Below are 25,000 nucleotides of genomic sequence, written 5' to 3'. Positions count from 1 at the left end.
TCTCATCCTGTCAGGGAGATGAAAAATAACAGATCACAAGCAATCCAATGAGCAGAAAGTTGAACATAGACAACTGCGATGAAAAATAGCTCATATTAGTTCATCCTCTTCACACCGCCCTTTCAAACATTCGCATAACCATATAACATTTCTGGAAGTATCCCACATCTCATTCACTCACTGTTATCACACTCCATGCCTCCTAAGTTCATTAGTAAAGGAACAATATACCTCTTTAGCTCTTAGATAAAAATTTAAGATGCTGTCCTTTCCGCAGTTACCTTTCACTCTGCACACCGATTGTAGAAAAGGACAGTAATCCATCCTCAAAGTTTTATCTAAGCCATTATTTTTACAGGCCAAGCATGCTAAGTCATGGGCTGTAAGGATCAGTAAGGGAAATTTTCCAGTACTCCCATCCACATACTGCTAGAACCCATGTGTTTATGAGAAGGCCATCAACAGACCTTCCTTCAACAGTCAATAAACCTTTATAAATCTTGAGACACCTTCAGCATCTACCACATGCCAGTACTGAATAATAGGCCTGTGCAGAGTACCTCAACTCCAAGAAATCTTTATTTGGTATGGCTTAAAAGCAATACCAATTCCAGCTTCAAAGTTTTATCAGTACTTAGCATGTCAGCTTTTATTCCAAAAAAAAACCCCCACAGTGTTATGAATAGGTATGAACCAAGAACACAGTATACTGTCTGTCATGAACTAAGTGCAAATTGTCAGAAAAGGATCATGCCTAGCCTAACTGTGAAGCTTCTATAACCTCCAGTTACAGCTGCCTTTTGAAAAATCCTTTAACTTGTACGGGCAGTTCAGTTCAGATAATATTCAGCATTTTCCAAACGTATGCCTAAGCCTACATTTAGAAACCCATCTCATGGGTTATCCATCCTGTATGACATCAGCAGAGTTATACCTTATTGAAAAACTGCTGTAACCATAGTAACCTCTAAATGTTAGGCATACTTAAGCCACCTAGTCATACCTCTCAAATGTACAGATTTTTGCAGAATGTCCAGTTTTTTACCTCATATTTTTGGTCAATTTTTCATAAAACTGTGATTTTCTGTCACATTAATGGAAAATCATTAAAAATTGAAGTTAGAGACCAATGACAGACATTTGAGTTTCAGACTTAATACCCTTCCGAAAATTCAGTCTAAAACACACCTTCTTTGGTCAATACTTGCAGTAGCAAGAAAGGTTGTGACAAAAAACTGGAAAACTAACTCTCCTATATCTTTCAGAAATTAATTTGTTTATTTAGCCAGGACCTTATGTGAAAAAGAAATATCTAGTATAAATTAAATACAAAGAATTTAACACACAAAATAATTGCTTGGGAAAAGTTACAATCATTACTAAAAAAGTTTTAAATGATTTCCTGAATGTATATAGAAGTATTTCCTTGTTATGGACTTTGTAAATAATTTGTTCCAGTTTTGATTGTGAATATGTTATCACTGTTATTATTCTTGTTATAAAAAAAAATAAAAAAAACATTTTTGAAAAAAAAAAAAAGAAAATTCATGCCAAAGCAAAACCTGTTAGTCTATCAACTTTCTAAGTTTGTAAAAGCAATATTCAAAAATTGTCCCTATTTTTGGGCCATTGTCCCACTTTTATTAATGGCTTGTGCAGGTTTCTTGCTCTAAGAGGTTGAAAGGTATGCACCCAGTACATTCCTATTGCCAAATTAGGTTAGCATTGAATTTATCATGACACTTCTTCTTAAAGAATGTTGATCAACACAAAATAGTCCCTTTCAGGTTCATTGTTTATTCCAAGGAACTCCTTCAGATTGTATTAATTCAAGAATATTAAACTTATGCATCTCTAATGCCAACTTATTAAGCATAATCTCTTAAATATGACACGTCTTTATAATTCAGCCTGAAACATGCAATTGTCCTTACAAGGCATCTCAATTGGCATTAGTTCAAGAACATCACAGTTATTTAATACAGTGAATAGTCATGTATCCCGCAGGAGTCTATAAAAAGAAAATGGAAAATGTGACTGGGGATCATCATGCCCATCACTTATATAGTCTTCCATTAATATCACCTTGAAAACTGCTTTAGCATGAAGGACATCATTAAGTACATAAGAAGGTTATCATTGTCACCTACTGAACTTGTTATTCATGATGAGTGTAAATAACAAATAATAGTACACACCTTTGAACCTATGATAAGTGTTGTTACTATTTGTTGCTGTTGTTTTGTTGAGTCTGTGACTTTAAGGACTTTAGCACACCAGGTTTCTGTGTCAACATCTGTTTCTGTATGTTCTTGTAGATTCATGTTTATTATTTCAGTAATGCTGTCTATCCAGCGTAGCCTCTTCTGCCTGCAATATATTCCATCCTCAGTGCATTTTCTAGTAAATTCTATCTTTGCATAAAAGAATCAATGTTTCTAGGTCTTAGGCCACAAGCAGGTCTTAGTCAGAACCTTCAGTGAGGAACCTGGGTTTATTTTTTCATTGATCTGTTCTTCTTTCAGTAAATGGAATTCTGAAAGATTTTTCCAAGAGAACAGTTCAGCGGCATTGATTTTGTAGTATAGACCCTTTCTCATAGTCCAGCTCTCAATGCCATATGTTATTACCGTCAAAAAAATAGCGTTTTCAATACTGACATGAACTGACAGTGTGATATCCTAGCTCTTTAAAACCATGTAAAGATTTGCCATAGCTTTCATTTCTTGGGACAAGTGTATTTAATGTCATGAGTGCAGTCATCATTTGTGGAACTCTTTGAGCCAAGGAAAGTCAGAGTCTGCCACTCTGTCCACTTTTTCCCCAACTATTTGCAAATAATTGATAAGTCGGTCTATCTATCTATCTATCTATCTATCTATCTATCTATCTATCTATCTATCTATCTATCCATCTATCCATCTGTCAGGTTCTATACTAAGCCCCATAATTTTCAGCATATTCATTAATGACCTCTACAGTGCTACAAAAAAGCTACCATATTTCAATACACATGGTTTGACCCTAATCTTGTCTGCCAAAACACTCTATAAGCTCCAAGAATTTTCTATCTCTTTATATGTCTGCCTGTCTATCCATGTATCTTAGACTCTCCCCAAAGATGATGTTGTTTGTAAGTTCAATAAAATCTTCCTACATGTTCTAAACACACTAGACCCCCAGCCCACCAAAATAAATCAAAGTCAAACTTGCCCCATGGCTCTTCTTAGTAACTTAAATTGTGAAACAAAGGGACAATACTTGGAAGGTCTGGACAAACAATAAAACATCTCCTTCTTTACTATCACATAGAGAGCTACGAAACCTAACAACACAACTTATCAAGATAAGAAAACCTGTTACTCAGCCAGTCAAAACAAACACACATTAATAATGCAAAACTGTTATGGGCATCAGTCTATAAACTGTTAAATCCAATACAAGCTAAGCAGCCAGTACCAAATATGCAGAAACAAAGTGAAACTACAACCAACATCTTCAATATTCACTTTATACAGACAGTACATTCATTAACCGACCAGGAGAGGAATCAAGCTCTTGATGCCTGTACTCAGTTAAATAACTTCCTTCAACATTTCTTCTTCCAACCAGTTTCGACAGCTACTATCAAAAATATCTCAAGAAATTAAAGACTGCTACAGCTGCCCCTGAAAATCTATTTGGCTAATGTCTTAGAACAGAAGCTGAGGCTGTTGCATATCCTGTCTCAATTCTGATAAATTCATCCATGTCTGAAAATAAAGCCCCCTTTGCTGTGGAAACAATCATTCATTATTCCACTGCACAAGGGTAGAATCAATACAGAACATTGAAAAACATAGGCTGTCACTTTATTTCCCCTATCAAAAACAGAACAAAATGTTTTCATATGCAAGTTCTCCACTGTCTAATTGATAACCAACTTCTGTCTTTTACCCATCATGGCTTCCGTCCTTATCAGAGCATAACTACTGCTTTACTGAATTTTGTTGATACTGTCAGTACCCATAGAAATGCTTGACGTCTAGTCTCCACCATCTTCACAGACTTGTCAAATGTTTTTGAAACTATCTTCCACCAAAAACCCTATCATAAACTCTAGTTGTTAAGGTTCAACAACTCTTCACTACAGTGTTTCCATACCTACTTCCCAGACTACAAGCAGAGAAATAGAAATATGATTGTTCCATCTTATTCCCAGTAAATACTGATGTCCCACAAGGATATGTACTAGACAGCATACTTTTCAACTTAATTTATAAATACTTCTAAACCTAAAAAAACATAAAAAATATAATAATAATAAAACAAATGACTGTTCTTTACTCAAAAACACATCACCAAAACAATACTACTCACTGTTGTCTGCCAATAACATCATGATCGAACAAGTAAACTGCACAAATTTAATGGGTGGCATCACTAATAACCAACTGAAATTTGAGCACCATGTATTGTTACAAAAAAAATCATAAAAAAAAAATATATATATATATATATGTATGTATATATACATTACTGAAAGTTAAAATCTACCTCAGCTGACTTTCTTAGTGCTATTTCACCTCTCTGCTGCCCTAAGCTTCACTAACCTTCAAGTTTCACAACTGGCCAAACTTGAGCAATATTATAATAAGATAGCCAAATGTGTAGTAAACTATAACTATAGACCACACAGTGCTTAACACTCACAGAATTAAACTGGTTAGAAGTATTACATCACCAGTATCCTTCTTAGCTAAATAAATACACAGATTTCTCTATGACCCAGAAAAGTGCCTTGCACTGAACAGCATAATACACTACTTCTCCAGCAGAATTGTACACCCTAGAGAAAAATCACTACTAACTCTGACAAAATCACCTAATACTGCAGGTGACTTTCACCATGGAATCAAGTCCCACTACCTCTGAAGTCTATTTAGCATGAAAACTCATTTAAAAAACAACTAAAACCTTATGTCAAATCAATGGATTTGCAACTGTATATCTCCAGGAATAACGCCATATTCAAACCATTTCTATTCACACAGAATCCTATGCCCCACAACCAGTTACTGTCATGTCCGTGCTATAGTTTTGTGACACTGCACACCACTCCTCCTCTATACCTCTGATGTAAACCTTATGAAAACCAAATTTAATTGTCTTGAAACCTGCTTAATAACCCAACACTTAACTACAATATTAATATTTTATACCCTACCAACTTCTTTTTCTCACAGCCATTTCTTTAAATTTCTAAGCAGTTATCACAAGATCTATTATTTATTTGACAAACCCACTAATACACTGCTTCACATGTAAATGTTCAACATAATAGCATTGTTTATTTCATAAAAATGTAATTTAATTAGCAAATATATGTACAGTTGTTAATGTATATTACTCAGTATATGTTTCTGTATATTACCAAATTTCTGTTTAAAAATGTTTGGTAATATCTTTGACCATTTCTTCCCAAGCCTCTGCTAAAAAGGGTTTCTTGATTAATGCTAGTCAGGCAAACCCAGTAAACAAACAAACAAAAAAATTATATGGGTGTCTGGTATTTGAGTGAATGACAATTTCATCTAAAGCCAAGTGATTTGAGAAAAGTGGTTGAAAGTCAGTTAAGTTGAATGATGATTTGCTTGAAATTCATTTCCACTTAGTGTGACATATTTACGGAGAGTTCTGTAATGAGGAAGCAGCTATGTACAAAGAAGTTTTAGCTGGTGCTTATGGTTAGCAATACATAATCATTGATGGTTTAGTTTATATATGTGTCTTGGCAGTGATTCCACATGTACGGTATGTTCACTTTTCAACACCAGTATGCAACAATTGAGTTAGTATTCTTCAGGAAGGGTTTGTGGGGGTATAGATGAGCTTATTTTGCCTATTTTGATTAAAATTAAATTATGTTTACATAAATATGACTTTCATCATTTTAAAATTGTCATTCAACCAATTGTCCTGTAGTCACGCAAATATATCTATCTATATATCTATCTATATATCTATCTGTATGTATATGTGTATATATATATATATATATATATATATATATATATATATATATATATATATATATGTGTATGTATTTGGATTCACTTTATTTCCTTGAAATACTGAAATATCGAAATTCAGTATGTTGAGGCTATAAAGTGGAAACCTGAAAATAACGAAAACTCAGAAGTGCGAAATTCAAAATCTCGCATACCAGAGATTTTGAATTACTGCTTCTGGTGTACACAAACATACACCTTTCTCCCCACACACAAACACAAGCTCTGTCCTACATAAAAGCAAGGGGACAAGCCCCCCTACACCCCCCCTTTGGGGAGCTGCACTCCCCACACCCCCTACTTAAATATTCTAACTCTGAGGTCACACTACATACAGAAACACACAAAACACCACCACACAAGCTACATTCTCCTCGCACACACACATCACAGTAACAAAACACACCAACACACACCACAGCCCCTACCTAAAACCCTTAACATATAAACACTTACCTGAATCCATAACCACAGCAAAACACCAGAAGCGCTAATTCAAAATCTCCTGTATGCAAGATTTTGAATTTTGCGCTTCTGACTTTTCGTACTTTTCAGGTTTCCACTTTATGGGCTCGAAATACTGAAATTTGATATTTCAGTATTTCGAACTTCTTAAGTGAATCCACACATATATATATATATATATATTTATATATATATATATATATATATATATATATATACATATACATAAATACACACACACACACACACATAGACAAACACACACACACACACAAATGTGTGTGTTGAGATTTTTTTTGTACTTCTGCTTTTTCATTCATCAATATCCTCATCAAATCTTCTTTACTATCAGCCATCAAAATGGTATCATTTGAATATATGCGGCTGTTAATATTTCTCCTGGCATTTTTTATTCCAGCGTCTGATTCACCCAGCACCATAGCCCATGAGGCAAGCAAACATTTTACCTAGCACCCTTGTTACAGGGGATTCTATTGTATGACACACAAATATTCCTGTCACCAGGGTGGGCAAGGAGAATATAATGGTTAGGTGCGTATCTGGAGCTAGGATCCACGATATCGCACTTGCACTCAAGTCACTGCACCACAGGTAGCAATGTGAGTCTATCATAGTCCATGTGGGTGTTAGTGACCTGAGGATTACCTCACTGGACTATATGAAATGAGATGTTATGGATTTCTCTGAATGTGTTCCATAGTCAGGTACGTGTCTTGCACTGAGTGGTTTTCTATCTTCACCAAGAATTATTCCACAGTATGAACACACAAGGATAGATTTCAATGATTGGCTTAATTTCTGGTGTCACACCAGCGGAGTCCAATATCTATCAACATGGAATGACATGTTTAACAGACTACTTTGCTTTGCCATGGACAGTCTGCCCCTGTTCCACTTGGGCTTTCAGATATTGGCTAAAACTTTATCCATCCCCTTAGAGCCCTTTTCAGGCTATATCAAAATGAAAAAACTACTAACATAGCAAAGGAAAAAAAAATTTCAGTGCATCATTAGGTGTTACTTCTCAATGCTAGAAGCCTAAACAAGAAACTCCACACCCTGTTGTTCATTGTTTTTCTGCAATCTACTGAGGCTTGAGCAATTTTACCTCAAACATGTGTAGGGAAGCCCTTGTGCCCATAACTTTTCTTGGCAATAATACTGCAGTGGTTTGCCAATGCCATCTCTAGGGGACCATATTTGACCTGAACTCTATTTCACAACCTTCCCCTGTTCAGTACCCTACATGGTATAGCTCATCGATTCACTGTGACACAGAAACACTTCAACATGACAATAGTATGGTTCACAAGTTGTTACTTTTCCTACCATTTAAAATCAGAAAGTAGATACATGTCCTTACTGATAACCATCCTTAACTGATGGAGCTCTAACAGTTGAATGCAAATGTACCATTTGCAGATTAAGATCATAGAAATTTTGCTTTAACAGTCTTTTAGTTGGCATCAATTCACTACCTGTACTTTATAATTTTAAAGCTTTTGCCATTCAGTTAAAGCTGTCAGAGTATGATTTCCTGCTTCCTTTTCATGTCTTTGGCAAATCTACTCGTATTTATTTATTTATTTACTAGTGTACCTTAAGTGATACACTTTTTTAGTGGTTTCCCTTTAAAGAGTTATTTAAAGTTTGTTGGAAGTTTTAAGCTTGAAAGGAAAAACTGAGCTGTTTTAGTTCAACCTCCTAATTCCAGAATTTCTTCCTCATACCATTTGATTATGCTATGAAATTTTCCATCTGTGACTGACATCTTTCTCTCTCTCTAAGTAGACTGTCCTGCTGTATTCTCAGAAAGTCTGTGTAGTATTAAGATCTCAAAAGATATTTTGTTGCAACTAAATAATAAATCAGGTGCCATTTTTAAAGCTGTAAATACCTTAGATGTACTTATACCTTCCTACTTGCTGACTTTGTTGTTTTAGAAGTTTTTATATATTATACTAAATTTTATGACAAATATCAAAAGGAAATTCTGTAGAATCTCACAAAATGTCGCAATTTTTATGTGGGTTAGTCTAAGAACAGTCTTAAAACCAACACAAAAACTAATTACCAAAACTAATAAAAACGCTGTCCTGTGCAAAATAGCAGGTTTATTAATATAGAGGATTATGCCCAGGCCATTGGTCCTGACTTATTATTTTTTCAAGACATGGATGTCAAGGATTTCATCTTGAGATTTGCTCCATATACTACTGTTTAAAGTAAAAAATAAAAAAGCCATAAAGCACTTTCTGAGTGCTGCCAGATAGAGGGTGTAACAGTCCCTTCTGTTTACACTCACCATCCCATGCCTCTCAACTGTCCAAACAAAATGCCCAGATTTTTGCCTCATATATTTGGTCTATTCCTCATAAAGTCGATGTTTTTCGGATAAATTACTGAGGACTGAAGACACTAAATAATGATGTACATTTAGGTTTCAGAATTTGTTTCCAACAGAAAAAGCAGGTCAATACATATTATTACATTATTACATATTACATTATTACATATTACATTGTTCCGGTACCTTATAAGTTTATTACACAAACTCAAGACATGTTACCAGTTGACAGCACGCAGAACTAAATATTTTATTCTGCTATTCTGCCACTGTAATTTGCTGGTTAGTACTGATAGATTTAAATGCCTAGCACTGTACCCGACCTTAACAATTTCAGCGGAGGTGCTTAACATTTGTTAAGATTGAGTCTTGCTCCACTCTGGCACTTAACTGATTTGTATTTTTTTGAATATCGGAGCATAATAACTACAATCTATGCAGTGAAAGTAAATTAAGCTCTCTCATTCCACATGAAACCTTAACTTCATCAGAATTGTGGATTTTATTATATAGGACAAGAAAAAAGGAAGCTAAAAGTAAGAATACAAGAATACAAATATCAGGAATCAAATATAAAAAACCATTAGGCATTATGGGCTCTAAATTTAATAAAGGTCTGGGTTCTAGAACAAGTTTTTTTGTGGGGGTTAAAAGCAAAAAGAACATATTGAAAGTATTTTACTATGGCACAAAGGTAAACTGATTCTGAAGTTTCAGACTAGTGGTACTTTTGTGTTGAACAATGAATTAATTGAAGATTGTTTATTTGGCTTTTATGATTGTGCTTTTTAACTTTTATATGTTTCTGTTTCAGCCTGCTTGTTTTGTAGACATACTGAGTCATTGAATGTATGCTGTTGCTGAAGCACTTGACCTTAAGTTAATAAAGCTTGCCCATTAAGTTATTCTGTGGTTTATTTTTTTCTATGTTTATTTATATTGTTATTCATTTTTGTTTTAGTCTTTAAGGGAAATTGCTCCATGTTAGTTTCTGTTTGTTTTTCTTCATTTTCACAGGGTGAAGAATATGCTTTTGACTTTTTTTTAATTGAAGAGAATTTTAAATTGTTTGCCACCATTATTTTGCTTTGAAGAATAAAACAGATTACTCCTCTGCCAATTACCTTGCTACCATGAAGTAAAAAGTAGACATTTTGTGATGATTTTTTTTTTCAAGTGGAAGATTGAATGTGTTAAAATGTGATTGGCTTAATTTATGGTTAATCAAATGTTTATTCTGCATAAATTTTGCTGTTACAGAATGGTTTATATATTTTGAAAAGTCTTGCAGTGAAATGAATGAAAGCCCTAATGTAAAGAGTCTTCAGCATTAAATCTTTTTTTTGGCTTATCTTGTGAATATACTTGCCCTGCCTCCACATTATGTCTCTTAGATTCCAGTCTCTGCTGCCTGTGATGAATACCTGTCTTTCAGCAATCTTCAGTCTTCTCCAAGATTAATCAACATTCCCCACACAAGAGGGGAGCGTACTGCACCTTGCCATTTTGTCTCATCCTACTCATCTCCTGCAGCAGTAAGCCACTTAGTGAAATTGGGTCATCTGGGTCACTGTAAGGGCTTTGTATTTTTGTGTCAAATGAGTTGTCACCTAAAAACCTTAAGTCTCCATTAGTGTAATTAAGTTCAGGCTGCATCCTGCAGTATTTGTCAACCTTCCCATAATATAGGTGCCACTTAGTATTGCAACTGAAAGCTTGCTTTATGTTAGTTGAAGATACCTTTATAAAAAAGAAAAATACTTTTGAGGTACAAATATGTCTGCAGACTCTGTCTTCTTCCTCTACAGCCCTGCTATTGCATTGCTAATCTGTGGGTTCTGTGTGTAACTATCACATAAAAAGTAAATTATTTTTTAGACTGAAATTGATTCTCACATTCAAGTATATTGCATTTATATTGATTCCTACGGTGGGAGTTTGGCATAATGGGTGAGGTTTTGCCTTACAGACATAAGGTACAGGGTTTGATTCTTACATATAATAGTTGGTTAGGCTTAAAATGGGCTCCAAGAACAGTTAGACTAGTACTAATATATGAACTTCTCTTTCATATAAAAGGATGTCACTCCACTCTCTCATTTAAGCATTTTCCCTGTGGTCATGTATCCATAGTTTTGTGAGATCCTCTTTAATATTAATATTCAAAAGCATTTCTTCAGATTATGTTGCATGTGCAGTGCTTTGGTGAGTACTTTGATTTGTAGTTGGTATGGTCCTATGGTATACCCAAACACTTAAAAATAACAACATTGTACTAGACTGTACCTTGTAACTGCATCTTTTGCTCTTCTTACAAATTGTTGCAAACTTTTGTGTGTTCCTAGGTGAATGGAATTTTGGATACACTCTGATCCAATGTGGCAGCACGTAACTGTATACCAGAAAGAGTATTATTTGCATTTCTAGTATCAGCATGACAGTGCAGTTGTTTTTTTTTTTTTGTTTTTTTTTTTTTCATGAAATGCTATCGCTTTGAAAAGATGTTGGTGTCTTATTGCTTTCACTGCATAAGCCATCATGTGTTTGATGCTCCCTCATCTGATACATTACATGGAACATGCATAGCAGTACTTCTCTTAAGGTTTTGGCTAGAAGAATATACCATAGTAGTTTTTCTCTGTAGTATGCAGATGGTAGGGCTTCATTTATGGGCCTGCAACATCTCTGTCTGTAGACCATAAAATGTCTGCCACCTCCATTGCTACTGTATGTACCCATAGTAATTCTTACATTCAAGCATATTATATGCATGTGTATTCTTAGCTGGGATAATATAACATTTTGTTAACTCATTCCATCTGACCAAAATTTTATCTTGTATCCCAGTAGGTCTCGTAATGTATGGTGTACATGTAAATTTGCAGGGCATGTTTTAATGTTCGCATAACTTTTAGGCATCAGGCTTATTTCTTCAGGACATCTTATCCTTCTGGGAAATAATTCTAAAATCAGTACTTTTGACTGTCAGGGAGAAGTCAATGGGAGTCAGTAGTTATTTTTCACTTACTCTGTATTATGTACAAATGTTCTTCTATTTATTTATTTTCAAGATTAAGTAGTTGATATGCAGTTGAGACCAGATGGCATAATGGGTTGAGCTCTTCGCTTTCCATGCACAAGTTACAAGGTTTGATCCTGACCTCCAACCAATGCCTGTTTAGAGTTTGCATGTTCTCCTTGTGTCTCCATGGGGTTTCTCCCATATCTGAAAAACATGCTGAGTGTTTCCATCTCAAACTCACCAATAAATGGAGCTGTGGGAACAGCACAGAACCAACTGCTTTGGGCTTCTACTGTGGTGCACAGTATCAAGATAGGAGAACATGGATCACAGACTGTGTGCCATGGCAGGGCTAGCCACTCAATGGTGTAAAATGGCTAGCATCTCGATGGTGTAAAATATGGTTCTAGATGTTTTGGTCATGTTGACTAATGTTACAAAAATGGGCATGGGTAGTTACCGGTAACAAGTGGGTTGAAGTCCTGGCCTACTCTGACCTACGCCAAGGACCCTTGCTAATGGTGGGAGGGGTGTATGTGCCCCTGTTGGCCAGTGTGTTTGGCCATTGTGTGCCTGCCATAAAGCCCAGCAGTTCTGAGTCAATAGGCTACTGGCCGGTGTCTAGTTGCCCAACCTGGGTTACCTGGGATAGCTCTGCTGAGCAAAAGTTGGATGTAAAACATGAACTGAAAATCGCTACACTTAATGTAGGTTCACTGACAAGGACGCAGCTTGGAAGTGGATGACATGATGATATGGAAGGCTGAACATCCTATGTATCCAAGAGATGAGATGGAATGGCAGTGCAGCAAAGCCACCTTGGTTTGGGATCCAGACTCTGCTAGGCTAGAAATGTAGAAATTCTGGTGAGAGAGAAGCTTCAGAAGGCAGTGAGGGATAACAATCAGACTCCAGTGTAATGATAGGGCAGTATTCATAATCTCAGCCTATGCAGGGTTGTGATAGTGAAGAAAACAGTGCATTCAGACAGCAGTTGCAGGACCTACTAGACAAAGCACGACAACATGAATTGGTGTTGATAATGGGTGACTTGAATGCACATATCAGCACACTCAGAACAGGAAATGAAGACCGCCTGGGTTTGAAGATTCTAGACTTCTGTCTGGAAAATGGCTTGATAGTAGCCAACACATGCTTCAGAAAGAGAGACAGTCACAAGATCACATACAAGAGTAGCCAACATGCAACTCAGGTAGACTTCCTCTGGAAAAGGCACTTGAGTAGAATCCATGATTGCAAATTCATCCCCAGTGAAACAGTTGGCCCACAGCATAAACAGGTCTATATTAGATCACCGAACGCTTAGGTAAATGAACAGTGATTAATCGACCCCATGTAAGCAAAAGCTTACAAAACCAAACTGTCAAAACAGCGATTTTTTCCAAGGGAAAAAAAAAATCGCTGTTCCAACAAAAAAAAAAAAGGTAAGCACATTAAAACATGGGATTAAGTGTGGGACTTTGCCACCCATACCACCCAATGTGGGGGGCTGTGCCCCCACACCCCCCTTACTTAAATATACCAACTCCAGGACCGCACTACAGTGCCAAAAATGGCAGAGTACCGAAGCAGCCAAGCAAATTATTTCCCAGGGAAAAAATTCGCTTACATGCTGCTTTGATATTTTGCAGTTTCAGTTTTGTCAGTTCGACCATGATGCATTCGAAAACATGCGTCTTCAGTCTGCTGATAGGGACCCGCATAGACCACTAGTTGCCACAATCAGCTGCAAGCAGTGGTCAGACAATGCTCTAAGGTCAAGAGAGAGACCAGGCTGATGACCTGGAAGTTGAATGCAGAGAAAGTACAACAGTTCAAGGAATTACTCAGGGCTCTAGCACCCCAAGAAGAGGAGGAAATAGGTGGAGTTGAAGAAGAATAGCAGCAGCTCAAAACAGCATGTGTTATGACTACAGAAAAGATATGTGGCCAAGTAAGGTACATAAAGGAAGCTGGTGGTGGAATTCAGAAGTCCAGGAAGTCACCAAAAAGAAAGGAGTGCAGGAAGAAGGGGGAGATAAAAAAGACTGACCATGCTAGGAAGAACTACTGGTTGGCTAACAAAGAAGCTAAGAAAGAAATTGCAATAACAAAGAACTGGACATCGGAAGCACTGTACCAACTTCTGGAAAGTGACTCAGTAAGTGGAACATATAAACTATATCAGGTTACAGGGCAAAGACAGAAAGATAAAGAAAATAGGACACCCTTCATAAAGGATGCCAGCAACAGCCTCCTCACCAGTCCACAGGACATCAAAGGCAGATGGATGGAGTAATTCCAGCAGCTTCTGAATGAAGAAAACCCCACAGAAGTACTGCCCCAGAAACAGCCTATGATGAGAGAAGAAGAGAAGCCCACCCTAGAAAAAGTAAGAACAGCACTAAGGAAAATGAAGTCAGGGAAAGCAGCAGGCCCAGATGAGGTCTCAGCAGATATGATCAAGATGCTGGATGAGATGGGGAGAAATGGCTCCTGAGGGTACTCAGCAGTGTGGAGAGAAAAGTGTATCCCAGATGACTGGAGAAAAAACATACTCATGCCAATGTACAAAAACAAAAGGGACATCCACAACTGTGGGCAGTACAAAGGCATCAAACTTCTATCACATTGCATTAATGTTCTGGAGAGGGTGACTGATAAACGGAGTAGTAGAATGTAAGATGGTAGATGAGCAGTTCAGATTCAGATCAGGATGTAGCACAACTGACCTGGTGTTTGCAGTGAGACAGATACTGAGAGAAATCTTAAGAGGAAGCTAGAGATGAGGAGAGAGTCCAACTGGGCATTCCTAGACTTGGAGAAAGCATATGACAAGGTCCCATGAAAGCTGATCTAGGCAGTACTGTGGTGGTTTGAAGTTCCAGAAACATTGGTAGAATTATTGCAGGCTATGTACAAGTACCAACAGTGTTTGGCCTCACAGAAGGGATCCAAGTGGGAGTGGGTGTACACCACGGCTCAGCTCTGTGCCCACTGCTGTTCATACTGGTGGTGGACTACATTAGCAAACAGGTTGGAGGGGACAGATCAATCAATTTGCTGTATACAGATGATGCGACATTGCAGGCAGACTCTGAGTTAGAACTTCAGCAAAGGATAGGAGAATGGAATGTAAAGCTGAAGGCACATGGGATGAAACTAAGCACAGATAAGACAGTGGTAACGGCAGCAAATTGGGGAAATCAGAAGACGCTGAGAATAGAGATAGAAGGGAAGATAGTGGAACAGGTAGAAAGCTTCAGGTATCTGGGAGGGGTGCTTGAGGAGAAGGGAAGTCTGAATGAAAAGATCAAAGCTAGAATCAGAGGGGCTGCAACCAACTGGCATAGACTGTCAGCTGTAGTCTTTGACAGAGGAATGCCAAAGAAGCTGAAAAGTAAGGTGTACAAGACAGTGGTGTGACCAGTGCTTGTGTATGGTACAGAAACCAGGGCAGTAAAGAAAGAACTGTTGAAGAAGCTTGAGGTGATAGAATTGAAGTGCCTGAGAAGGGTGGTAGGATGCACACTGTGGGACAGATGAAGAAATGAGGACATACGAGCAGATGCTAAAGCAGCTCCAATTGCAGAAAAGATGGTTTGGACACATGCAGAAAAGCAGAAGACAATCTGGTGAGGAAGATTTGGGACAGACAGGAAGAAAGTAAGAGGAAGTGAGGACATCCAGCAAAGTGGTGGATGGACTCTGTGAAAGAAGATCTGCGACAGTCAAGCATGAGTGTTGAAGAAGGCAGGAATGTGACACTGAAACGAGACAGTTGGTAACAGTTAACACAATAACCCGACCCCATGTAGAAAAATGAGAAAAAGAAGGCTGATGATGATGATGCATTAATAAACTGTTTCCACCTATATTTTCCATATTCTTCTTGTCTTTAGCCACAAACACGCTTTGCTTGTCTGTTTCCAGTCTGCAGTAAACCTAGACATGCGTGTAGTCACTGATACAGTAATTGTATCTTTACATTTTATCTACTGCAGATTACAGTGTCTGGGTATAAGACAAAAGGACATTACCTCTAGTATTCATGTCATTGTAAATGAGGTCCGTAGCACTCACTAAGATTATCTGTTAGCCCTGCTTAAATTACTTTATGTAACAACAGTGATATATATCAAAACATTATCTGCTTACCATCCTTTATTGCATACCTGCTTCTCCTCTCAAATATTTAAACCTCCTGGCTCACTGCAAACTTTGAACCCCTTAGATTGCAAGAAACTTCTGTTACTTCTTGGTGTTTCCCATAGCCCAGACTTAACATACAACACTGCCCACTCCCATCCAACTGGTTCTGTGTACTTTAGAGATTTTTAAAAAACAGCAACCGCTACACCAAAGTTTGGAGAAAAGGATACTTTGCCTTCATTAGCAGGAACTTTGGGAACCTCATACTGTGAGGTCATAGATTACAATTCAAATGGATAATGAATGCTGAACTAACGTTGTCTTGCTGGCACCTCTCATGTCTAGACACAGCATAATGATGTCAGAGGGTATTCTTCCCTTCAAAAGTAAGGATCTTCCATTTGTGTGATGTAATGTAGGGTTGCAATTCAAAGTAAAATACATATTTGTATTGTAATGTAAATGTGTCTGCCTAAAAATGCATATGGCTAGGCATCTTATGCTCCTGGTTATCACTTACTTAGTATTGATCCTTGTTCCTATGACAGAAAAAGAAAGGGTTGGCAGGATTTTAGGAATGCAGAAAGACTGCACAGTCTATTTGGCAAAACCAATCACGAATACAAAAAACTCCATGAAGAAAAGGAATCTACATCTGCATCGTCTTTTGCGATGTTCTCCCTGTCCACAAACACAAGAGCTATGACTCCAGCACTGTGACACCACAGTGATACTGTGTGTAGTAACACATAGTACTACACATCAAGATGATGGGTTTTACACCGAAAGGAGGGCTGTTGATGGGTCTAACACCAAAAGGGGGCTGAGTTTTGCTGTGTTGTGGATGCCTGCACAGATTTGTGAGCCTAGGGAATTTCCTATTGAGCTGCTTCCCCATTAATGAGTAGTCATGGTATTGGTATATGCTGTAATGCAATGAATTTATACCCTAGCTTATGCTTGACATGGTTCCTCATGGGATCCATTACCTGTGAAAGGTTCATAGGTTGTTAGGTAAGTACAAGGCTACCTGCCCTTCTGGGCCATTTTAAGCTTATCCAGTTACCCTTTTGGTGCTCAAATCAGCCTATCCCATTTAATGTTAGATTGGCTTTACCCATTTCATGGTTGATAATTATATAGTACCCCTTACAAAAACAACTTGGGTCATACCGTAGATAATTTTAGGGGACCAATCCATGGGATAAAGCATTTAGGAGCTGTATCTGTCCATTAGTAGTAAAGGGGGCAGTCCTGGAGTAAATTATGTTTCTCATTCATAGATCCAAGTAGATCTTGAACCTGGACAGGGATGAGCTTTGTTTTACATGGATGGTGACTCTGTTCCAGGGCAATGGTATCCTCTGTGAGCTATACCTGTCCCTCCAAAATGTTTTGTTGATTTTTCAGAAGAGTTCTAGATCCCTGTTCTGGGTATTTCTGATACCATTTTATGTGCTCATGTACAGTAAATCCATCAGTACTGAGTTAGAGAATGCCTTGTATGCTAGACACAAGTCACCTCTTAGCAGTTTGTATGATACCAAGTTAGTGATGGAGCTTTGAGTCAATCCTTGTAGGACATATTGTTTAGGTGTCCTTTTAGTAAAGTATCTCTGTGGACATTCCAGTTGCTGCATGTGCCTGGGCAAGTACGTGCCAAAGGGGTATTATACTCAATGATTGACCTAATAAAGTTTGAATAAAGGAAGGCAATGACATCCCTGGATCTACGCACAATCCCTTTGTTTATAAGCTGTGCAATATATAAGGAATGTTTTACAACAATGGACATAAGTTGGTAAAATGTTAGGTCATTATCCACAGAAGTTCCTAAATCCCAAACAACTGGGTCATCTCTTAGGGGCATATTGTCAGTGCAGTAGTTTCCCAGGGTAGATGACTTCCCAAAGGTCACAATAATGCCTTTTTTGGCATTTAGTTTTAGTCTGCAATTTTGGCATCAGTTATTTATTTGGGACAAATGTTCCTGCAGGATGGCTAAATCATTTGGGGATTTAGTGACTGCTCCTAGCTTGCAATAATTTGAAAAGTTATTCAGCCTGAGCCCTTTTTGTATTTGCTTTTACTTCATAGAAGTAAATGCCAAATAGTAGAGGTCCCAGTACAGATCCCTGGGAGACTCCAGTGGTAACCGGTCTCTTTGTGGAGGTAACTTTCCCTAATTTGATTTCCTGAATCCTATATATGATCCAGTTGACAGTCCAGTAGGTGGCATAGTGGTTTATTCCCAGTTTATTTATCTTTTGCACTATTCCTGAATAGGGGATTGTGTCAGAAGCTTTGGCCAGGTCAAAGTATGTGAGGTGTACCATTTTGCCTCCATCTATTCCCTTGGTGACCTTTTCAAAAAGGTCTACCAGGATGAGTAAGCATGACCTGCTTTTGACAAATCCAGATTGAGACAGGTCAAGTGTTTGGAGGTTCCCTGTGTCCTTATTGATTAGTTTCATTATTAGTCTTTCCATGGCTTTGTATATGAGGCTGGTCAGACTTACTGGTCTGTGGAAGGTCCTCCCTTAGGCAGAGGAATGACTGTAGTTGTTCTTCATTCGCTAGGTACAAAAGCTGTATAGAGGCCAAAGCTGAACAGTGTTGTTAAGGGTGTGACTAAATCATCCTTCATGCTATTTACAGTAAATTCAGAGATATTATCAGGGCCCATCAATTAATTATTTTTTGCTTTTGATAGCACTTTTAGGATTTGGTCTTGCATGATAGCTGGAGGTAAGACAGTTTCAGATATATCTTGAGGGACAGATGTTGGGGAGAGAGAGAGAGATAAAGTTAGAGTTAAATTTGTCAGCTAGTAGGTTTGCTATATTTTCAGCCTTGGTGTTGGTAACATCATTCAAAATCAGCTGAGCACATTGCTGTGTTGTACTTTTGAAATTATGAACATAACTAAAAAAGAACTGTATTTGGCACAGCTAACTATCGTGTCTTCAAATTTGGCTTTGGTGGATTTGATTAAGCTCCTAAGTTATTTGTTTATTTCAGTGACAAAGTCTGTAACATTCTGGAATTACTCTTTTAACGTTTGGTCAAAATTCTCTTCCTTTTATTGTAAGGCTTGTTGATGTTATGGTTCCACCATGTGGGTTTGTCTCTAGGGTTTGCCCTGCACGGATTCCTTTGGGGTACAGCTGCATCTGTGCTGCTGTCTATATGCTGTTACAATGTAATGATGGACATTTCTGCAAATTTAGTTGAGTAGATATGTCTTGTGGGGATTTGAGGCTTGTCAATGTATCACTTAGGAGCAGGTAGTTGTCTTAGAGAAATTTCTAATGTTACCTTGGGAGGAAGATATCTCTGGTTTCAATTGTATTTTCAAAGCAGATGGATTTATGGGTAGACCTAAGAAGTGACAAAGATATGCAAGGGATAGTGAAAGATGCACCCATATTAGTAAGAACAATATTCAAGATGTTATTCCACTAGTGCATACTCAGACTGGGTGTTTGTATTGACAAAATCCAGGAATCTCTGTGTTTGTTCACTAGTAGTAATATCGGTTTCTCAGTGTATAAGTGGATAGTTTAGGAAAATAGTACTCAGTTTAATACTGAGTGATTCTAGTTCCTGTAGATAGGTGTTGTGGCTATATTGTGTCATAGAGGGAGCTCTATAGCTAGCAAATATAATATAATGATGGTGCTGGTATATGTGCTTTGACGCATGTTTACCAAGTTTCAGAATCACAATCATATGGGCAGCACAGTAAGAGATATACAAAAGGTTATGCAATAAGCTGACAGGAAATGCTGAAAAACAAGACCAGGCAGTAGTCAGAGAATATCACAGGTGAACAAATGTTAGTGCCTTAGTTCATAGGTTCATAGGTAGGTACTAGGCTACTGGCCCAAGGGCCTACGTAAGCCTAGCCTGCAAGGTTCCATAGCTTACGCCACCCAAGAAAGTTATTTTCCTGTGCCACTGCACAGCAGAGACACGGAAGTGATCCCCAGGATATATTTCCTATTTCCCATCCACTCATCAAGATTTTTCTTGAAGAGTGCTAATGAAGAACTTTGCTTGACATAGATGGGTAGCTTGTTCCAGAGTATAGGAAGTCTCTGGGACAGGAATCTATCCCTCCACCGTGTCCTGTTTATTGTGACAAGGTTTAGGTCCCTAGAGCATGTAGCTCAGAGGGATTAGGATTTCTTTAGGTGTAGCATGTCCAACAGCTCTGGGTTTGACATAGCTTTATATGTTAGGCAGAGATCACCTCGGAGTAGGAGATATGCTACGGAGTAAAGCTGGAGTTTTTTGAGGCAGTCAGTGTAGGGCATTTGTTTGAGGCGAGTAATCCTCTTTGTGAGGTACTTCTGTGGCCTTTCCAGCTGCTGCAGATGTCTTGTGAGGTACATTCCAAAAGGGGCATTATACTCTATAATGGGTCTAATGAGTGACGAGTAGAGGGGAAGAATGACCTCTTTTTTCCTGGATGAGAACTCTTTTATGATGAGGTGTACCACGTAGAAGACTTCCTGACTACTGTGGCAATGTGACTATCAAAGGAGAGACTACAATCCACCTGGGACCTAAGGCCTCTTATCACGCATCTGGCATTTAGTAGATTGCTGCCTATGTGGTAGTTCATGGGTACAGAGTTTTTACCAGAGGGGATGACACTGCACGTTTTGGCATTGAGCTTAAGGCCATGGCTCTGACACCAGGCGTCTGTCTCAGTGAGACCCTTCTGTAGGATGTCCACATCATTTGGGGACTTGACTATGGCTCCTAGTTTGCAGTCATCTGCGAACATCATTAGACAGAGGCCTTCTGTGTTAGCCTGTACTTCAGAGAAGTAGATACCAAACAGGAGAGGTCCCAGGACGGAGCCCTGTGGTACTCCACTTGTCACTGCTTTGAGGTCAGATTTGGAGTCTGCAACTTTTACAGTGTGGGTTCTGTCAGTGAGCCATTTGGCAACCCATCTTGTGACATAGGGATTTATACCTAGTTTAGTGAGTTTATCTATAATTCCAGTATGGGGGGTGGTGTCGAAAGCCTTGGTGAGGTCAAAATAGGCTGTGTAAACCACCTTACCCTCATCCATGGCTTTGGTGTCTGCCTCAAAGAAGTCGATCAGGTTCAGGAGGCATGATCTGCCTTTCACAAACCCGAACTGGGTGGGATCAAGAGTTTGGAGGTTACCAATGTCTTTGTTTATGAGTTCCATGATGGTACGTTCCTTGGCCTTGCAGACCAGGCTCATCAGGCTAATAGGTCGATAGTTCCCTGGGTCAGTGGTGGCTCCCCCCTTTGTGGAGTGGGATAACTGTTTCTGTGCGCCATTCAGTGGGCACAAAGCCTGATGCGAGGCTATTATTGAATATGGTGCTTAAGTGGGGAGCCAGTTCTTTTTGAAGTTCATGTAAAACGCAGCCTGGGATGTTGCTGGGTGATTTTGTTTTCATAGCTAACTTTGGAGGATCTTATAAGGGATCTCAGCTTCTTATTGTGACTGACCAGGGAGCTCCTCCACTCATGGGATTTTACTCTCTTTTGCAACAGTTTCTTCCTTCTGTTGTACAGTTTGTTTATGGCAGGGGACCACCAGATTGGCTTCCTTATTTTGGAGGATAGTGTATTGGTTCTGTTAATTTAGACAAAAGTTAATTTAGACAAATTATTAAGGAAGGGGTAGATGGGGAAATAATTTACAGGCTGCTTATTCTTTTAGAATAGGAGTTAGGTGAGATCTATATTGTTTTCCCTATACAGTCTCAAATTGTAATAGGCAAGGTGACCCAAATATTATGGCCTAAGATATAGAAAGTGAGAACTTCTTTTTAAATTATCATGGGATCTGTTTAGAAAGAGTGAACCTTTAGTTATGTTCCTTAGTTAACATCAGTTTTGGAGTACCATTAGCTTTTGGGCTGGGGGGCAATGTTCCAGAATTAGTATTTTGAAAAACTTGGTACAGAGAAACAGATTTGTCCATTACATACGTGGTAGTCTGTTTGCTGTACACAGAGTGTCACAGGGGTTCTCCCTTCTAGGAACCCTGAGGATAAACTCAGAAATTTTGATAGTGAGAATATCTAGGTGGCATAAGATCTTGATAGATATATTAGCCTGTTATAGCAAAACATATTCAAGCATTATTGAATTACACTGTCTAAACTAATTTATTTATTTTACTTATTTATTTTATTTGTTAACTGGGTAATATCCGACTGGGCACGAGGCTCATTTTCAGCGGAGGCCCAGGGAAAAAAGCTCCTTGCATACAGTTGAGACAAATTGAAAACAAAGTGAACAAACAAAGTGCAAACATTAACAGTATTTACAATGTACATCCTGTGAGGTAATTTAAACTACAGGAGTAGTTAACAAGAAATTACAAAAGATGGCTATCTAAATTATAGCATTAATTAACAAAAATTTACAAGAATGGCACAATTTGACATGGAAATAGCATGAAATAGTATTAAACAGTGTGCTACAATTTGATAGGATAAAGAAATGCAGTCTCCATAACAGTTGTAAGACCATGCAGTATTAATGTTAATTTTGCTAATGGGGAGTGTGTAGGATCAAATTAGATTCGGCTGATAATAACTGTAGCTGTGTGTAAGACCTATTTTAGGGAGGAGGGAGGGAGATGTGGGTAAACTAGTCTGGGGTATGACAGGAGCAGAGCCAGTGTTTTTGTAGATGTACCTTGAGGAGGTGTTTGAATTCATGAATGCTAGGGTTTTTAATGATAGGTTAAGGAAGAGTGTTCCAGAGTTTGGCAATTTTATTTGAGTAGAGGGCGGTGCCTTGTGTGTTGTCGGGTAGAGTAGTCTTTAACATTAGTTTATTAGAGGATCTAAGTGATCTAGGGTTTACGTTGGTTTGGATTAGGTTAGAGATTGCCAAGCAGTCATTTGGTTGGTGAATTATTTTGTTGGCTATGGGCAGATGGTGTAGAGTTAGAAGGTTTGGGAGTTCTAACCATTTCAACTGTGAGAGTGCTGAGCAGTGGTGGGTTCTGTAAAAGTGACCTGTAGTGAATTTGGCAATTTTGTTATAGCAGGATCCTAGGTTATTTAGGACTGATTTATGTATGTTTGTAAATACTTGGGATCCATAGAGAAGTGTGGAAAGTAGTTGTGTGTGGGCAATGGCTAGTCTAGCACTTTCTGTAAGGTATGATTTAATTCTGTATAGGGTGCCTAGTTTGGCATGGACTTTTTTGATGGTGAGGGATATGTGGCTATCGAACCTTAGGTTTTCATCAAGAGTGACACCTAGGAGTTTGGATTGGTAAGTGGGTTCAGTTTTGGTTCACTTTGTGGAAAGGATTGTAAGTGGGGACTGATATGTTTTGGGTTTATGATTAAAAATGATTGACTTGAGTTTGTTAGGGTTTAGTATAAGTTGATGGTTAGTGAGGTAATTTTCTATATCTTGGAAAGACTTTTGCATTTTTGTTTGTAGGTCCTGGGTGGTAGTGGCTGAGCAGATAAGTGTGGAGTCATCGGCATATTGGACTATAGCGGCTAGTAAGGTTGCAGAGCTGAGGGGTGTTAGTAAAAATAGTAAAGAGTAGGGGGCCAAGAATGAATCTTTGGGGTATTCCTATATTGATAGGAAGAAAGGGGGACACCTTGTTTTCCCATTCCTTGGCCTGCTGTCGGTTAGAGAGATAACTATGGAACCAGAAAAGGGCAGATGTGGTGAGGCCATGGGATGCCAGTTTGTTTAGTAGGATTTGGTGAGAAACAGTGTCTAAAGCTTTTGACATGTCAAGGAATATGGAGGAGACAACATGACCTTCATTAATGAGACCTTGGATGGTGTTTTTAAAAGTTAATAGGGTAGTGCCAGTGCTATGTTTTGGCCTAAAGCCATGTTGAGTGGGGGAGAGGAGGTTGTAAGTGAGGAGGTGAGAGAGGAGTTGGGAGTGAATACATTTTTCTAATATTTTAGCTAGCAGGGAAAGGATGGCTATGGGACAGTAGTTAGTTAGATCTTTTGAGGGGCCCCCTTTGTGTATGGGGATGATGTGTGGTATTTTCCATAAATAGGGGGCATATTGTTCAGAGATTGACTGGCTGATCAGGATTGATATGGGATAGGCTATAGTGGGGGCAGCTGTTTTAAAGAATGCATTGAGTAGTTGGTCTGCTGCTAGACAGCAGGGTGTGAGTTTGGAAAGGAGTGATTTTATGTAGTTAGTATGGATAGGGGTGAAAGAGAAGGGGTGAAGGAGTTTGAAAGGGAAGAGGGTAAAGTGAAAGGGTGACTATTCTGATTATTGAGAAGTGATGTAATAGAGTTAATAAAGTGGCTATTAAATTGTATGGCTATTGGGTCTGTTACCTTGGAGTTGCCTGGTGGGGGTGTATAGCCTGGGTTGAGAAGATTGTTAATGGTGTTCCAAAAATGTTTGGGGTTGTTTTTTGAGGTTATTTTGGTTGCTCATGTCTCCTGCAAGAACCCATACAACCTAGTATTCTTTTCACTAAAGACCATTCGCATGAAATGCCTGGAAAACTCCATCTCTATAAAAGTATTTGTGAGTTTTTATGACAACTGAGGTGTCCAGCCAAATGCTTTGATTTTTAAATGAGGTGACATTCTCAATATCTTTGCCAGATGAAAGTCTATTTCTAGCCAAGTAATACATGTTTGAAGCTAAAGTGGTTGCAGACAGCATGGCTTTACTTTTGTTCCAAATGGTTATTAACTGTGTACCCTTCAACCTTTCTGATGGGCTACCTTGATCCTTTTGTAACTCATTTTGAATGCATTGATGTAAGGCTGAGGACCATCATATAACCAGATCACTGTATTTATTGGCCATATATCCTATGTTGTCAGGAAATCTTTTACTCTAGTCAGACTAATCTCTGCGGGTATATCTTCTAGATCTAAGGAAGTATTTATCTCTCTCCTTTGTCCCTCATTAGAACC

At 38.3% G+C, this 25,000-nt stretch overlaps 1 protein-coding gene across 2 annotated transcripts in view; it reads left to right on the top strand.

Annotated features, from left to right (window-relative positions):
* The window catches only part of LRFN5 (leucine rich repeat and fibronectin type III domain containing 5), a 553,367-nt gene that overhangs the window by 399,346 nt on the left and 129,021 nt on the right, over nucleotides 1-25,000 (top strand). For both annotated transcript variants that reach the window (XM_044074250.1, XM_044074251.1), the window contains exon 3: nucleotides 10,278-10,418. The gene's annotated coding sequence lies outside the window, so the exon portion shown is untranslated. The remainder of the gene's footprint in view (nucleotides 1-10,277; nucleotides 10,419-25,000) is intronic.

Source organism: Protopterus annectens, chromosome 6.part0 (genome assembly GCF_019279795.1).
Source record: "Protopterus annectens isolate FY-2018-M chromosome 6.part0, PAN1.0, whole genome shotgun sequence".
Taxonomy (NCBI): Eukaryota; Metazoa; Chordata; order Ceratodontiformes; family Protopteridae; genus Protopterus; species Protopterus annectens.
Note: the sequence above shows the minus strand (reverse complement) of the source record. Positions and strands in the feature narration are given on the sequence as shown.